This window comes from Oryzias latipes, chromosome 5, assembly GCF_053564925.1.
Source record: "Oryzias latipes strain Hd-rR chromosome 5, Olatipes_Hd-rR_3.1".
NCBI classification, from domain to species: domain Eukaryota; kingdom Metazoa; phylum Chordata; class Actinopteri; order Beloniformes; family Adrianichthyidae; genus Oryzias; species Oryzias latipes.
The window spans coordinates 15,697,001-15,709,672 of NC_136241.1; the positions used below are offsets into that span (position 1 = coordinate 15,697,001).

Sequence of the window (12,672 nt, forward strand, 5' to 3'; positions counted from 1 at the left end):
ACACAGCCCTGTATTGAAAAGATTTGTATTCCGAAAGGGAAGAAAAAGAAAGTAATTAGGAGTCAAAACTTTTTATTTTTTCTCAAATGCCGTAAATCCAAGGTCAAGTGTTTGTAATCAAAACAGAGGTCTCATCAAGAAATCCAATCGGGGAATTTTACACTGAAGACGGGCGGACCTTCAGTACTGCAGGTTGTAAAAAGGACAAAAAAAAAACAAGATTAATCTAACAGTAACTGCTTAATCAAAGTCAATTTATCTTAAAGGACATTTGAAACAGCAAACAAGCAAAAAAAAAGCATTGAATCTGCTAAATCTTCCAAAAAAGATATGAATCCAACGATCAAGGAAAATAATGTTTTGCTGCTGTAAATATTCGGACGCAAAACATTGATTTTGTTTATTCTTTGATCTGTTGTTACTATCTCATGGATTATGTGGGCTGACTAAGCAAGTCTTAGGTTCAGACTCATAATGCCGTTTTAATAAATACTGCTCATTTCTTTAATAGATTTCTATTTACTTGTCTGTCCATCTTGATCATGCCAGTGTTCGGCAGCAGAGCCACCACCAGTGTGTGAATGTATGTAGGGGGTTTGTGACTATAAAGCACTTTGGACCTTCAAAGAAGGTAGAAAGCACTATACAAGGATACGCCATGTACCATTTATCATTTAAATGAGCAAGAATAAGACTATTTCCACTTCAACTCAGGTTCTAGTCTTCTTAGCTCAAGCATCAGAGCCTATAAATCACAAACAAAAAGGTTTTTCTATTTTAACATCTGTTTAATAATTCCACTTTAAGTTATAGATTTGGGCTGATACCTAATGGTCTTACGTCTTTTTTCCTGTTATCCTTTGGTAAACTTTAATTTAATCTAGAACTAAGTCATTACCTTATAAATTAGGCTTAAAGCCTAATCTTTTTAAAACTTTCAGACATACACTGTATTTACAGCTAAAAGACTAAATTCTCCCTTTATCCACTTTAGTTGTTAATACAATTTTAAAAAGACAGTCATTTGGGAACAATCAAAGCATAGCATATTACCTGTTAGGGAGACTGGTGAAGGTCTAGAGATCTAGGTCAGTCCATTTTAAAATAGAAGCAGACGTCAGCCTTTCTGAACGGCCTGCTAAGAGAACAGACCTCCATCTAGCTGTGGCAGAACTGCACAGAGCTCTACAACAACAAAGGTTCTACCTATTTCAATGAGGTGAGACAACATGGTAAAGGGAGTAGACTAAAACTCTGTAACCCTTGTGCTATCGTAGGCACTTTAACATTGGGAGTTGGGTCATCTAGACCCACTAGACAGTGCTCTGAACCTTTTTTCTTCAATGATTTGTGATCTTCACTGGTGTCCATGGATTACATGAAATCTTTCCACCTTCATCCACCTTTGTCATGGTAGGGAGAACACGTCAATGTAAGGGTGGGGTCATCTAAGATAGCACAAGGGTTAAATGCACTATGCTGGATTCATATGGTAGACAAAAAATTAACTTAACTATCAAGTAGTTATGGAAAACACCAATAAAAATAAATGAATTCCTATTTTTGGATGTATATCTTTATGTGGCTAAATGTCATGTTGCAGGTCTATCGTTGTGGGTAGCTTCAGTACCAGAGCAAGAAGAGTGCAAAATCTAGTTGCTTTTTATCATTCCGTTCACAATCTAGTATCAATTTAATTCGGAAATCTTTATTTAAAACATATATTAAGATGAGTAGTAAACTGAACACGTGAAAATATAATTAACCAAATACAAGTTCTCACTGTAAAACTAAATGAAAACAGAGCTTTTTTCCTAAAAAAAAAAAAAACAAGAATTAAAGATAAATTCAGTCAACTAATCAACTAATTGGTGCCTTGCTCAATGGCTCAGTAAGTATTCTAGTTTCATATAAGTTTGGAAAACCTGTTTAACAATCTTGCCAGTTTAAGAATTAAACACCAAGTGTTCAGGCCACAGCTGGCCTCATCTCAATTTCTCTTTTACTTTGTGTACCAACAGTGATCAATAAGCAGTAAGAACACACTTTTAAACCTAAACCTTCATAATTAATTGAAACGTAGTGAAACCTTGGATGAAAATGGATAGGAAGTGTTAGATTAATAAATCCATCTTTAAAAGCTCCTTTTAGGGGTTAAAATACTTTTTTTCATTTAAGAATTTTACATAAAAGGAAAGTAAATTACAATTGTAATAAAAAACAGCAATCTGTGGCTGCTTAGTATGCATTTCTAGAACTCATAAAGACAACATTTTTACCCACATGTTTCCCTAACAGGAGCGCAGAAATTTCACGACAAGTGTTCAAAAATCTGACATGTTTATTCAAGCACAAGGCTGACAGTCGATGAGAAATAATGTTTGATAAATTCCTATCAACGGATGTTTAAAAAGATTTAGATTCACGTGTCAGACTGGTGTTTTAATGAGCAGAAACAACAAGGAGTCTTTGTTCTGATTTGACTCTTTATAATTAGACACCTTTTTTCTCATCGTTTGCTTTTTTTTTCTTGTTTCCTGTGGTGCATATTCAGTTAAATGACCTCCTCGAACTGTTCACCGCCTGGTACGAGCTGCTGCTTGAATTAGGCATCAGTGGGAAAGATAACACTTCCAACCATGCTAAGCTGTTTGATACAAGACCCAGAGCTACTTTAACAAAGCCAGGGCATGTGTTTAATGTTAGAAGGATCAGAAGTGCACTGCGTTGTTCCGTAGCTCTTGTCTGGTCAAACACGTAGTGTTTTCTTATTGGTTCAGCAGGTGAAGGCCTCCTTTGAGCTGCTCCACCTCCTCAGACTTTGAGTGAAAAGCCCTTGTGCTGTCAATGCGAGTGTGGAAAATCTTCATGCTGGATCCGCAGGAAAAGCAGCAGAGTGCACTAGGCACCCAGAGACAACCGAAGCATAAATTAATGCCCAACATAAGAACATATTCATGAAGCCTGGATAAAATCTGCACCTGGATGCCATCAGAGGCCAAACTCAGGCCACAGGAGGACTTGAATAATTAAGCTTCTTACTTCAAACCAATGGGGACGAGAGAAAGCAATGCACAGGGATGAACAGGAGGATAGCAACTGAAGTGTTTTTTATTTTTATTTTCCAGTCTCCAGTTTTAAAAAACAAAACTAAAACTCAACCTTCATTCATGTGTAAACTGCATTATAGCACAGATATTGTCATTCTGAGTTTAAATAGCTGTTTAAAATTGCTCAACAGAAGCAGAATCCCCAAGGAATTGAACTCGGTTGACTCACTAAACACGTTTTTTTCTTTATGCATACAAGCTGCATCTTCTTTAACACCCGCTAAATATTTAGTTTTAACAATAAATCCACATTTCCTAAAACCGTGTCAGGGATGCTATTTTGTTTGGTTCATCACATGTTTTTTGGCACACTGAAGGATTTTCAAAGCTTTGTCTCTCCCTCTGTTTTTTTTTTATACTCCCAAAATACACCCATCCATTTCTATTTTCTTTGTTACTCAAAGTAGTATTGATGATTCATTTCTGTTTTATCTTTAAACCAGCTAAACTTCTTATCATTTATGGTTGAATTAATGTTTTCTGTTACAGCATAACAAAAAAGACATTTAAAAAAAATGATAGTTTTTAATATAATAAGACTGAATGCACTTTTTTTAAACTACTATATTTTTTTCAGTCTATTATAAGGCACACTGTCAATAAATGTTCCATCTTTGAATTTATGTACTATATAATAATGTGCACCAAACTATAAGGTGCATTAAATGAGACAAAAGAGTCAGAGATCAGTCAGTCAGACTTGATTTACTTGTTATGTTGTTATGTTCACAGTAACTCAAGAACCAGTTTGTAACATTCTACGTGTTAGCCATGTTAGCATATTCATAATATATAACCATTAACTGTACAATATATAATAGGACGAACTGCGTGGGACGTCACCAATAGAAAATGCCTTGCATCCGGTTCCAACCAAATGAACTCAATTCAGTCGCCATTTTTCTGCGATATCTCTGTTGCCATCTTAGAATCAGATGTCTTAGTTGGCTGTAATTGGTCCATCTACATTTTTATGGCTATCGCTCTCTAGAATCAGGATTTGAAGAGAGTGAAACGAGTTCGGAGCACCGGGGAAGCCAGACCGGACTCGATGCTGTGTGTGTGTGCCTCTCGCACTTTTCAAGTTATGTAAAGACTCTGGCGGCCGCACTGTAGCGGGACTGGATGACATGTGAGCCCAGGGTAGGGTTATGGTAACAGTTAGGTTAGATGCGAGAGTTTAACGAATGGTTGTTATCTCAACCAACAACAGTGCAGAAAATACAGTAAATAGCATAAAATTCCAATGTTTGCAATCTTCAACAATATTAAATATTTTCCTTAAATGTGGCCGAATATATTGGCTATAGTTCAGGTTTTGGATATTGCTCCTATTAGTCCCTTATTCCACCCATTTAATAATCAAGTTGCTGTCAGCATTGACATGAAGATTGCAAAATGGAGCTTTTTTTTCTTCCAATGGAAGTAACTGCTTGCACAGTTGTGAAATTATAATCCCACATTCAGAGTCTATCTGACATCAGATTCCCTGGGAGAAATATTTCAGGGCTTCAAAGCGGTAGCTAAAGTGGCAATTCTAGATTTAGTCCCTGATGAGGCGGCAGAGCCGGACAGGAGGCTTTAGAACAAAATTAAAGCAGCGATAAAAATTCCAGGCTGAAACAGAAAGCATAATGACCTCTGGGGCAGTTTCCCTCAGTGGATTCACAATGGACAGACAAGTAGAACCTCTTTCAACAGCAGAACAGCTGAAGTAGCTATGAAATGCCTCAATTCCATTCACAGAGTTTAATTTTCCTAAAAATGGAAGCTCGTTTTTTCCATAGATTTTCCGCAAAACATATTCATGATATTTTTATTTGTCCGTATTTTTAAAAAGCGTTTGAAAATTTGAGACGCAGCAATTTCCCCTCCCAAATAGATGTATGTCGACAAGACCAAGCGGCTCCTTCAGACACATACCACTTACAGCAGCTCAGCCTTTATCAAACTGTACAAAGGCATCGTGCGTGACAGTAGAGCAGCTGATATTTGTATCAGCCTGTTGTCAGCGGGACACAGAGTAAACAAAGCTGTGCTGATTGGCAGCCGTTCCACTCTACAGAACCCAGCAAAGACAGTTTCAATTGGATTCATAAAAAACACACTTAGATTTCAATTTCTCTTCACAGATGGAAGCATCACGCACGTCGCTTGTGTTTTGTCTCCGCTACCTGAAACTGGGGATGTAAACTGATCAAAATGACACGGGCCCTCAGTGACGACACCCAGGCAGGGTGCTCTAGGCTGGCACCGATTTGTGAGGACCAACAAAAAAAAAAAAAAGACAGCAAAAAAGACGACATGAGAGGTGGTGTCGAGCTCCAGTGTGGGCGGCTTTGTGCGAGCTGCCAGTGTGCCGCTGCTTTCATTTTCTCCTTCTCAGACTCTCTCACGGTGAAGTCCAAAGCCCTGGAGAAATTAGTCACCCAGCGCTCTGTGGTGAGGGAGCTGTTGTGCATGTTGTGTTACAGTGTGTCTGAAGGAAAGAGGGAGTGCAGAGCGATGGAAGATAAGAGAAGGGAGAGCAAAATTGTTTTTCATCTCAAGGCTTAAAATTCAGCTTTCCTATCTGGAAATGTTGGTGTGGAGAGAGCACATCAATCCAAGCAGCAGTGATAAACAGCAGCAAAAGAAAAAGCTCACAGCGACAAAAATTTACAATAAAGCTACGGTCCTTGTTTGCTTTGCTTTAGAAATTGATGTTTTTCCTCACAAAAACTGATTTTTATGCAAACTTCATGCTTTCCTTTTTGAACTCCTTGTCTTGCTGTGACCTTTTGAAAAGTATGTGTCTTCATTCAAGTTTTAATTGTAGTTCTGTGGTTGGACTCTCAATAAAGAATCAAAATATGATCTATGCCATTTCAAAGATGAGCTGCTTTTGCCAACATGGTAACTGAGTTATGGAGGACAAATGCCTGATGTGATTTGAAAACGGCAGTAGACGTCTCCATTTACAAAATATTCACATTCTTTTCAGGCAATCTGCAAAATTATAAAAAAATTTAAATGTGTCTTCACACAAGACCCAAAAATGTAAATGTTACATTTGTTGAACTTGGCCTGCATCTTGTCTTTCAGACATGTTCTAGGTTAAGAAAGAGTTTAAAATGTTATATGCAGTTACCATTATCCAATATAAATGGCTTTTGTGTCCCTTAAATGAATCCAAGCTGCACGAATGACACAAATGTGTCTTTACAAGATCAGTTAGAAGTCAAGCTCCTGCAATGAAACTTAGCAACTCCTCTTAGTGATGGATGTGATGGGATGTACCCATTTCAGATTTATCACACTAAAACTGTCATGTCATGGCCATTTTTTCTCTCAAAGGAAAAATAAACATCACTAAGAAGCCTCAATGACAATTTCTGCCCTAACCGTAGTTTATTCATTTTAGACACCAAGAGGAGCCAAGACTTTGGAAAACCCGGTCATCCATCTATTTTCTAAGCTTTGAAAAGGTTGTATTTTTGATGTAAAAAAATATGCTGGGCGGGTCAGCTTCGCTCCTTTCTGACTCAGTCACTTGCAGACAAACAGATCCATGTACATCTTCGTTTTCCTCATCTGAGCTGGCAGCTGGCTCTAAACTGTATGGCTGGATAGCTCCAATATTGCTCGCCATTTTTTTGCACCAGTAATATTTAGTTAGGGTTGTAAGGGGCTGTAAGCTAACAGGAGCGTGTAAATAGATGGATTTTGGGAAATAGGGGCAGGGCTGCTTCGCGCCAACAGTCCTGCCCATAACTCATAGGCAAATTTCTAATGAACTCCTGCAGCTCTGCAGAAACTATGTCTTAGAAAACAGCAAAGGTTATCGATTTGGGCTAAAAATGGCAAAATCATAATTAAAGACCACTGGGGACGGTTTTACAATAGATACAAATATGATTGGAGTGGGACTTTAACAGAGATCAACAACCACATCCACTTAAAGGACCTTTTTTAGTCACCAAGTACCAAAGGAGCATGTGGGAGGAAGCCAGAGTGTCTGGAGAAAACCCACACAGAAAGGTCCCAGCTGGGTCTTGAACCAACATCATCTTGCTGTAAGATAAGAATGCTAAGCATTACCCCACCATGCAGCTCTTTGTTGATCAAATAATATGATACAAAAAGTAAAAAATGATAGCTCCCATTTTCCTGAGGTTTGAGACAGAAAGAAGGACTCTTTATTGTCATCGAGACAAACACAGCAAAACTAAAACCAAGGTGTTTCCAACTATTCCACTTCTCCTTTGGGCTCATCATTTAGGGTCAGGAAGAACCTGTACATTACTGCTGTGCTGCAAAAAAGATTTGATAAGAGTTCAGCACAATGGTTCAATGCTTGAGAATGAAAACTGCAATAGGCTCTCTGTTTATCGGAAGAACAAAGAACAGAAGCAGGAATTGAAAACAGAGGCAGCAGAGCTCAAAACCACCACCTTGGACCTGTGCTTTTTTTTTCTATTCAGGCCCTTTTTCACTCAAACTGTATCATCCTTATTGTCCACAGCACTTTGATCGGCTGAAGAAACCCCCTATGAGTTACATGTTTGTCCCAGCAGATCGTTCTGAGTGATTTTCTGCATAGACTGCTTGTGTTCTTGTCATTCCTGTGCAACAATGAATCTGAAAATTCAATTGAACGGACCCGATATAACCATTTCTTTAAAAAGAGTCAAAATTGACTCAACAAGTCAATTTTCCCAACGTGATTTTGATAGAATTGGTTCAAATCAGATTATATGTGCAGTGAGTGGCTTGGCAACACCTGCAGTAGGTCTGGTCATAGTGAATGTATATACTTTTGAGTTTCGATCAATGTTTTTAACCAAATTTCCTTCTGCTGAGAGTTTTTCCTTTAAATGCTTTGTGTCAGGGGGCAGGAGTATAACATTAGAGATAAAGAGCGTTTGGACAGAAGCCATTGTGTCAGTGCTCCCTACACAGCTAAAACATTCAACAGCAAATACAGTCCCTTAGTGTACATGTTGCTTCGCAGTTAAAAAATGGAATATTAAGAAAAAGGTTAATGTTTTCTGTCACTTAATTTCAGCCAAGTTTTCTGGTCAGTCAAGCATGGTAACCCCATGATTACTGAAGCAGTTTTTGGAAGTTTAGAAGATGTCAAATCCAGCAGGACAATCAAATCAGCATCTACATACAGCTTGTCAGTAAAGAGAATGACATCGTTTAGAATGTCCTGGTAGATGGCTGCATGGCGTTTAAGTGAGGTGGCTCCTGATGAACTGACATCACTTCCCTCCGTATGTTGCCTTTCAGGGCTCCGTTTATTCCAGTTGCTGATGCACCTTTTTCTACCAAACTTTTTCCTATCAGTCCATTTCCTGGTCATATTTTTAAATGCAGCACTCTGTGACTAACCAGTTTGTTTAGCAACGGACTCTGAACTCTTGTGGCTTGCTCTCTCTATACAGGTTTTCAATAACTGTCTTCTGGGAAACTGTCAGCACTGCCCCAAAATGATCAGACCATTCAAATGCTTGGGAAACCTTTCCAGGAGTTTTGTGCCTATTAGGTAAATTAGATTCAGCTTCCATCAGTTTCCAATATTTTCAGTTTTTAAAATATTCTAAATTTTTGAGACATTACCTGTAAGCAATAACTGTCATAATGACAAATAATAAAACACTGAAATATTTTAACCTATGTGTAATTTTATATAAATTCAAGTAGCATCTATTGAATTGCAAAAAAAAGGATTCAACTTTTTCAAAATATTCAATTATTTTTGATACACTTGTATAGTCGTGGGATGGGGTAAAGATTGGTTGTTTTAGGCCCATTTGAAGCTAGAATTTTATTTTCCAGGTAACAACCATCTCAATCACCCAAAGACATCAGCAAACCTCAGGCTTTGCAAGAATGAGCAAACAAACATTAATTAAAAATTAAATAATTGGTTGTTATTAAAATGATTTCAAAGTGACAAAAGTAAAAGTATCTTTAGTAAACAAATACGTTCTTTTACATTTGATTAAATGGACAACACCTCATCACCTAGTGGTTACCTGATGACTAACTTTCATTTCTCAAACAAACAGCTTTTAGTGGAAATTGCAGGCCTTACCCTTTTATTTAAAGAAAATCTCAAATATTTTCCCCTTAGAAGGCTGAAGTTTACTTTTTATTCAGTTGCTTCGTGGTTCAAGTCCCAGAACTGGGGTATCCCCAGCCTTTGCCCACAAGTGGCCAAGATAGGCTCTGGTAACCCCGAAAGTGACAAAACAGGTTTAGAAGATGAATATTTGCTGGCAGTGCATTTTTAAAAACATATGGATTCTGTAGTTTCTTGAGTTTTCGTTCAAACGTAAAGCAAAATTTCACAAGAGTTTATGCAATTCATGAGTTTTAATTTGTTTAGGTCATTTTCAATTTATCCAATCTGTATTTCTACAAATGCATTCATATTTAAGGAATTTAGGAAAACCTTTTAAAGAAAAAACATATTTTTGAAGTTTTTTAATAAACTTTTCAGAAAATAAATATGTAAAATCACTTAAGCATACATTTGTGACCGAAATGAAAGACTTAAAACTTTAAAAAAATTGCTTGTCAAAGGCATGATTTAAGGTAAAGCGTCAAAACTTCCAAAGGGATCAGCAATGTAGAAATTAATGAACTTTCGTCTAAAGAACTTCTCATTTGGAAACAATGCCAGTTCAAGCAGCTGGCTGTTCCCTGCATGTGTGTTCAAGTGTCAACAGATTCTCAGACAGTTCTTAGTGGGCTCTCTGCCTGGCCCACTGGAGATGAGGGAGTGTGAGGGGGATTGAAACTATGTAACAAATTGACAGAAAGCTGTCTGGCGGAAACAGCACCACAAGCCCCATCCTTATCAGTGCACTCAACCTTGTGCTGCACTATGATGGACTTCCACATTCCATTTTATTGATAAAATTCATTATCGAGATAAAAAGTCTTCATAAAGACATGGATCATAGTAAAATTCCAGCAGCTTTTGCTTTTTCGCACGGAGAGTGCAATTATTGGTTTGCTTTGAGATGACAGGGCACATGAACTTTTCCAGCCAACGCAGAGCTTATTAGCAAGTGCTGCTATGGAAGGTGGTCATATTAACTCACTTATATTTAACTGGCTCTGTGATGCAGAGGACATTAGCGGTGCACTCTTAATAAAAGGCAGATCAAGAATCTTTAGATAATGATCCGCACTCCAATCTGACATGAGGTCGATTTGAGGGAATATGATCAAATTAAACACAATATTGGGAGTTTTAATGGATCACTAGCACAAAAAAGGCGAAACTATGACTATTAAATGCAAAAGCATATTATGAAAGTCCTAATCCCAATTTGGTCTGTTGTAAAGCATTCCTAGTGGTCATTTAATTAGGATTATGCCGTTTTTAGCCAAAATGCAAAAACCTGTGTCGCATAGTTTCTGCAGAGCAGCACTAGTTTCTCAGTTCACCTTTAAGTTGCGTGACTGTTGGTACAGAGTGAGCCTGCCTCCACGTCCCATCATCTCTCTCCCGCTAGCTACACCAAACTAGCATTAGCCGTACAACAAAAATGGCAAGCAATGTTGGTGCCGTCCAGCTGCACAATTTAGAGCCAGATACCAGCTCAGACGAGGAAAACAAAGACGAACATGGATCTATTTGTCCGCAAGTGGGTGAATAAGAATGGAGTGGAGCAGGGAGCTTGTGGCTTGCTGTAGTAGCTTCTATGTCACAACTACAAGCTTTTTCCAATGGAATTTTTCCATCTGCTCCTGATTCATCCTGATTTGAATAAAAAAATATAAACAGAAAAGAAATGCAATTTTAACATTAATTTTCTTCATGTATGTCCTCCATCCTGAGAAAATACAACAAGAACATTTCAAAAACACCCTTTTCCTAAGAGAGGGTTTTTAAATGAAACATACACAAACAACATCTCCAGCTTTTTCCAACTCACAACAGCACAAAGGAACACGGTGAATAGGAAATGGAGCTGCTCTTCCCAGCCTGGTCTCTCTGGGAAAAAAACAAGCCGACGCATTGGCACGCGTCTCAGCCTGAGCTAGCAGATGAGGCGCTGCCTGGCTTCCAGAAAAAACAATTTGTTTGTTTATTGTCTTGGTGTTAAGACCTCGGTTACAGTACATTTTAGACAGCCATTGTTGGTCCTGCTCCTTTAAACGGCATCTATAAAACATGGGATATGCTCTCTTCTTGTCCTCCTCCTCCTCTGAACATGACGGGGCAGCACAGGAGCATCACAATGCTGCGTTTCTTTTGCTCTGTTGGGGTTTTGAGTTTTCACTTTAAGCACCCGGTGAGTTCACCCCCGGCAGCTCGTGCCTGCGCATTGAGAGGTGGAACAAACAGCTCTCTAAACACATTAGCTCGTGAATTCCACTGAGGAGCAAACCTTGAGGTGCTGGAATCGTGCGTGAATGGATGGGCGGCTTTTTCTTTTATTTTATTGTTCCTCTAAAACTAAACCCGCAGGGCTGATTGTGAACACTGAGCCACTGAGATGATGCAACACCCAGGATTTTCTGGTTAACTCCAGGCGTTGCTGTGTCATGTTCGCAAAGGCGAGGTGCTGGGATGATGTGAATTTAGCATAAACAGACGAGCTGGGCATGCCAACACTGCATTAAATGAAAACAAATGTCTTTAATTGAGACGTTTGAGAGGGCTGTAGCCGAAACAAGCGGCCTTAATTGCCCAATTACAAAACATCAGTGCCTTCATAAAGTTTAAAATCATAAGCACCGAAGGGTTTCATTTCATAATCCAGACTCGTGTGTGCCGTATTGATCGGACTGAAGGAGCAGGAATCAGGGAAGAGAACACAAGTACTGCCTCGGGTGGGTCTAGAACTAGAAGCAAGCATCTTTTCTGTGATTTTCCTGGATATCACCTGGCAGCTCATGCATCTCAAGGTCTCTTTCAGGGTCTCAGTCAGAGCTCTGCTTTTTTTTTTTTCTGCTGTTTGTTGCAATGCCCGAAAAAACATTTTTTTTAATTCCTTCTCCATGGTTGTCACGTCAAACTGCAGCACATCAGATGCATCCAAAGGGATCAAGGAAATGTATGCAATACTTCTGTGTAACGCAGGGTCACAACTTTAGTCTGTAGATGCTCCTTTTCTTTGGCAAACCATGCAAAAGCGAGCAGTTCTTCAATTCTCCACTGTAAGTGTAGAATACAGTGGACCTGTCACAGAGATCCCATCTCCCGTAATCCCAGGGTGGCCTTTGCTCTGCCAGTCAGCAACAGCAACCAATAACCCCCACAATAAAAACCTTCCAGAACAACAGTGGGCCGCAGGCGGCTTCAAGGGCTACACACACCGATCTATAAAACAATATAATGGGTTGCCTGTCAGTGAGAGTGAAAGGGAAGATCTACAGCTCCTGCGACTCTCCGAGGAACTTTGAGTAATCACAGGGGAACCGGATCGCTCTGTAAGAGGAGATATTATAATCCAGGTTTCTGGGGGATTGAAATGTGATGATAGTGCTATACTTGAAGTGAGGAAAAAAAGAAAATACAGGCGCAGGTAAGTGCAAAAGAAAAAAAAAGGTTTGA

At 38.8% G+C, this 12,672-nt stretch overlaps 1 protein-coding gene across 1 annotated transcript in view; it reads right to left on the reverse strand.

Moving 5' to 3' along the window:
- Nucleotides 1–12,672, reverse strand: part of tafa3a (TAFA chemokine like family member 3a) — a 124,945-nt gene that overhangs the window by 111,278 nt on the left and 995 nt on the right. The gene's annotated exons all lie outside the window — the stretch shown is intronic.